This window comes from Triturus cristatus, chromosome 3_2, assembly GCF_964204655.1.
Source record: "Triturus cristatus chromosome 3_2, aTriCri1.1, whole genome shotgun sequence".
Lineage (NCBI taxonomy): Eukaryota > Metazoa > Chordata > Amphibia > Caudata > Salamandridae > Triturus > Triturus cristatus.
The window spans coordinates 987,959,706-987,965,662 of NC_140584.1; the positions used below are offsets into that span (position 1 = coordinate 987,959,706).

The 5,957-nt window shown below is 39.8% G+C and overlaps 1 long non-coding RNA gene across 1 annotated transcript; it reads left to right on the forward strand.

Moving 5' to 3' along the window:
• Positions 1-1,770: 1,770 nt before the first annotated feature.
• LOC146858941 (uncharacterized) lies at positions 1,771-3,478 on the forward strand. The gene is made up of 3 exons (XR_014979712.1): positions 1,771-1,844; positions 2,811-2,870; positions 3,364-3,478. It is a non-coding gene; the product is annotated as an uncharacterized LOC146858941 (long non-coding RNA).
• The last annotated feature ends 2,479 nt before the right edge of the window (positions 3,479-5,957 follow it).

Below are 5,957 nucleotides of genomic sequence, written 5' to 3' on the forward strand. Positions count from 1 at the left end.
TTATAGAATGGTTGCAGTTTATAAAGAAAGTCACGGAAGAGCATACGAGTAGGCGTCTGACGTCATAGGGATATCGGAATCGTCCCGATTCAACCCCACAAACATCAGCGCCATTTTGGAGTGTGGACAAACGGCAATGAACACTCATTTTCAAGAAAAATAAATAAACAAAAGTCACCATCAAATAGGGGCGCAAGAAAACGAACTGTTATATATTCTATGACAGTGTATATCTCACTAATACAAATAGGAATAATAAAAAATATTTAGTAATACGCCGAAGACATCGCGCAAATAGTTTCTGAATGACTCGATTAGATATAGCTATTAATAATATGGCAACCAATGTCGATTATAGTACAAAAGCATATGATAATGGCCATATTTAAAAACGAACAAAGGTCCCAGAAAAATAATAAGGCAATCAATGCCGATTACAGTACAAAAGCCTATGATAATGGCCATATTTAAAAAACGACCAAAGATCCCAAAAAAGGTTATGAAGAAATTATAGATAGCTAAGGTTAATACCGGTGCCATCTTGAAGAGACTAATAAAGATTACAGAAGCATGTGCTCAAGTAGAGGCATGGCAATAGATACGAGCTAAAATTATAAAGTAATTTCATTTCATCAATGTCTAATTATCCTAGACATCGCGCAAATAGTTTTTAAATGACCCGATTAAGTATAGCTATTAATAATATGGCAACAAATGTCGATCAAAATACAAAAGTCTATGATAATGGACATATTTGAAAACGATCAATGGTCCCAGAAAAGGTTATCGAAAAATGTGTAAATGGTGCCATCTTGAAGAAACTGATATGGTTTACAGAAACATGTGCTCAAGTAGAGGCATAGCAAAAGGTACGGGCTAAGGTTAAATAATATTTTCATTTCATCAATATCTAATTATCATATGTCCACCAAGACCACCTCTGTCATCCGGACAGACATAAACCATAATCCATACACATTGCTGCCCGAAATACAGATGGACAATAAAAACCCAAAAGAGGGCCCAAGAAATAAATAAAAATCAATAGGACTAAACAATGAGTCACAAAAGTCCTAAAAAGACATCCAGGCACACACATGATATCCCTGAGCTGACCGATGTCTAGGATAATTAGACATTGATGAAATGAAATTACTTTATAATTTTAGCTCATATCTATTGCATGCTTCTACTTGAGCACATGCTTCTGTAATCTTTATTAGTCTCTTCAAGATGGCACCGGTATTAACCTTGGCTATCTATAATTTCTTCCTAACCCTTTTTGGGATCTTTGTTCGTTTTTTAAATATGGCCATTATCATAGGCTTTTGTACTGTAATCGGCATTGATTGCCTTATTAATTTTCTGGGACCTTTGTTCGTTTTTAAATATGCCATTATCATAGGCTTTTGTACTATAATCGACATTGGTTGCCATATTATTAATAGCTATATCTAATCGGGTCATTCAGAAACTATTTGCGCGATGTCTTCGGCGTATTACTAAATATTTTTTATTATTCCTATTTGTATTAGTGAGATATACACTGTCATAGAATATATAACAGTTCGTTATCTTGCGCCCCTATTTGATGGTGACTTTTGTTTATTTATTTTTCTTGAAAACGAGTGTACATTGCCGTTTGTCCACACTCCAAAATGGCGCTGATGTTTGTGGGGTTGAATCGAGACGATTCCGATATCCCTATGACGTCAGACGCCGACTCGTATGCTCTTCCGTGACTTTCTTTATAAACTGCAACCATTCTATAAGGCGGTTGCTTTCCCTTCACACTGCGGGTATGGTCTACTGTGACCGTAGCGTCAATCGTAACGCTATATTGAGTGAGTAAGCTATATGCGTATACAGCTTTTGAATTGGATTTAACTGATTTGCCTGCGTAATATGTAAGACGCTTATATCGCGTCTAACTATGACTTGTACTATATTTAGCTGTGATTGTCGTATTCATTGAAATAATTTTATGATTAGAGCATATGTCTACATAGCAATGGCGGTGAAGAAGGGTTATAGTACCTCTTTTACCGCATCTCTGTGGTCGAGGGTTTATTTGAGCTGACCCTTTGGGGCAGAGCGGCATTTTTCTAGTAACGGAATGTAGTATATTATTTGATATCATAGACGTTTATATTGCGTCGTATTATGATTCGTATCCGCACTTTGTTTTTAGATAATGTCGCTATATATGCTTTTATCTTTGATTGTTTTTGGTTTTATCTTAATACTAGAATATACCTCGGTCTTATTCAAGTTTGCCGGGATTCTTACAATCCTTTAGTAAAGCGGCAATAGTACAGGGGTTTTTCTAACAGGGGATCTTCAGTAGGCTTAAGACAGCAATGTTATTATGTTTAAATTGCCTATCACTTATTTAAATTGACACTATAGGTGCTGAGTTGGTGCTCATAGTTACTCGTAGACGCTATTCATATTGAGCTTAGATGCAGATGTGTGTTTATAAAAACCATGCTGATGTTGGGATGCAATATTGATGGTGTATATATTTATGCACTAATTTGAGATTTTTTGTATGATCACTCTGTCTGCCCCTATTGAAATATGTTTATATGTGACATAAGTACACTACATTACTATATTTTAAATGGTAATCATAAGAACGACCTTTTACTATGTCATCTTAAAAAGTTTCTTATGTGAGAATTGATCAGTGGCATGTATTTATCAAGTAGCAATTTGTTGGAAGTGGTAGAATTATACCATTATAACAACGATGGAAAGGAGATTATTATGTTAATTTGAAGTGTGCGCTATCCTATCATTACTCTTAGGTAATCGTTGCTGAACCTACACGTACACGTTTTTGTGCTCTAAACCTTTACAACTTTATGGTGAGATTTTGATTTTTTATTGTGTGTGCAAGCCTTTGCCTTTTGGGAATGTGCAATACTATGGATTAATACGTTGGTCCTTTCATGTCTATATATATTTGGTGTTTTTCGTGCTTGTTGTTTTTTCTTTGTGGTTTTCCTCTTTTTCACTAAGTTTCTCCTTCTTTATCCTCTCTTTTCAAGTGTATATACAATAACTAGCTAATATGAACGTTTTCCAAAATAATCAACCAAATGGCAATATGACTAACAACATTGATCTATTTTTAGTGACATGACATTTTTTATTAGGATTTTAGTTTGTCTTAAGTCATATGTGCTGATACATGTTTTTTGATTGTATGTGGTTCTTTTAACTATTAAGTGATTTATGTATTGAAATTTGTTTGTTTAGGGCTATTGTTTCTTACAGGAGTACAATGTTTATATGGGTTTAGTTCTTATTTTTATGTCAGTTTCGTATTTTTTACATGTTGTCTTGTGTTATTTCCAGCCCTGATGAAGTTCCATTAACTGGAACGAAACGCGTTGGCTGTTGTGCTGTGTATATCTACCATTATATGAAGATGAATAAAGGATTTTCTTGAAATATGATGGCTTCTTTGGATATGTGACTTCATTCCTGGTGCCGCCTCCACTCTTCTTCAAAAGTTTATTCCTGGATTTCTCAGGAGGGCCTTTTTGCAGCAGGTCTTGGAGACGTTTGGCACAGGACTTTTTGATTTATGGGACTTTAGTATTGATGTGCTCAACATTAGTCGGCTGTGGGATCTCGTTTTTGTCAAGATATTGTACGGGGAGATTAAGTGATTTGCCCAGAATCACAGGAGGTTTAGCGTTGTTACCGAGACTCGAACTCAGTTCCCCCAGGTCCGAGGTCGAGCGCCCTAACCGTTAGGCCAACTCCTCTCCCAAATATGATAGATATATATTCTCCCAGGTAGCATTTTACTTTGTGACAAGCCTGTTGTTGTTGATGATCATTGGACTAGGGAACCCTCTTCACACCTGCACAGGGTAAGATTCTTGACCCAGGTGCATGCTGGAAGTGATAGCTCACTATGCCTGCATACAGTGTCTGCTAGGACATCGCCTAATTCGTGCCAGGGCCCTTCAGTATCCCCTGTCCCCCAGGTTCCTTCACCAGGCTCTGAGGCAAAACAGAGAGAGGGGAGTACGTCTGCTTTGAATCTCAATGTCGACCAGCCTCATACTTAAAATTTAGCAGGTTTTTCACTACTTGGCTTACATTTCATCTACCCAGCAGCTAACCAGATTATGTCTGATTCTAGCATAACTACAGTTGAACACCTAAACACATGGATGAACATTTCGATGCAAGCTAGACGAGCCAGCAGAGTGCCAAAGGAATGCCTGCCAACCAGTTGAGGATCCCAGGTAACAAATCCTGCCTTGAGCTTGTTAATGGCCCATTCATCTCTTGGGGGTATTGGCGCCAAACTCACAAAAGCATTCTGTCTATCCCTGGGAGGTTGAAAGGCGGAGCAAACCTGCTGGCACCCAAAGTAATGCCCACAGGATCCCCTTTGCCTCCTTCAGTGGGTGCATCAGTTCCAGCATGATGTGCGCCCTACCCACAGTTCTTGTAGCTGGGGAGAAGAGTGAGGCTGGCATTTTGTGGCTAGCTTTGATAACTCAAAAATAGAAACAAGGAAACCCTATTGATCAGAAGGGACCAAGGGTAGGAAGTTATTTTTAAGAAACAAGGTCCCATTCAATTTAAAGATAGGTATAATCTCACAATTTTCCAATCAAAAATTGGATTATATGTTTTATTCAAAAAATGATTCAGATATAGTACAGTTGCTACGAACCAAAATACATGTGGTGAAATAAGTGAGCAGCCCGTGAGTTGTAAAAGGAAATCAGCCGATTTCCTAGCCGCAGGCAAGTGACTTAAAATGTGACTTTTTGTGTTTGTGAAAATAAAGGTTATTGAAAGTCACAATTGAACAACATCTCGTACTCAAATAAGATTTACAATGTATTATTAGGAGATTAGAGATGTGAGTCGACGACGTTTCGATCCCCAAAGTATGGTGGGATCTCTTCAGGACTAACCGATTGATGAAATGCCTGGGAAAGTATGCCTGGGTAGGTAGGGAAGGAAGGGGGGGGAAAAAGAAGGGGGTAGAAGAAAAAAGAGAGGAGGGAAAGGGTTATTCAAAATAGAAAGGAAAGGCTAATATCAAAATGAAGCATTCCAGGGTAAGGATGCACTGGAGAGGGAGAGCAATGTGCATGCTAGGGATATATACGCAGGAAGGGTGAGAAGGATTGGGGTGGAAGGAAAAAAATGTGAGGGAGCAGCAAGGGGAGGAATGATACCAGAATTGGGGTGTGAGTATAAGAGATAACGGAGGGAGGAAGTGAAGGTGGAGTGGGATAGTGCCTTGGGAAGGGTGGAGGGAAGGGGAAAAAGGGAAAGGAACTTACTGTGCGATATACCGCTGGAGAGCGAGAGTTACAGCAGGTGAAAGAGCTAAAAGGTTCTCCTGTGCCACAAGGGAATATCTGTTGGCGAAACAATGGGGGGAGAATGAAGGGGATGAAGTGTCAAGGAGCCGCAAGGGGACCGGAGGAAGTGGAGGGTAATAATTACCTGGAATTAGCGGAATAGGACTATAGGAACCGTCAGGATTGAGGATGGTGGAGAGTTAAGCCTAAGTGCACTCATTCCGTGTGGCCGGACAGCGGAAATCCAGTCTAGGTAGTTGAGCAGTGGAATTCCTGGAGGCAGGAGAAATTAATTATGGGGGGTTTGGTGTGCCGGTGAGCGGCGTAATGAGTTGTAGCAGGCCAGCGCGGTAACCGTTAATGGGGTGGGAAAGTAATTACCTGGGAATTAAGCCAGGAACTGGATAGGTCCTGGTACGGGAAAAGCGGCAGAAGATTCGCCGCGATTAAGGAATCCTTCGTGCTGGAAATCGGAGAGCCAAGACTGTTCACGTCAATGGTGGGTAATCTGTGGGCGGGAAGGGGGGGTAAGTGCTGGTAGTGCGGAGAAGGCCGAGGGTTAGTGGGGGGCCGATGAACGTTAGAGGGGCGATCACAGTACCTGAATGG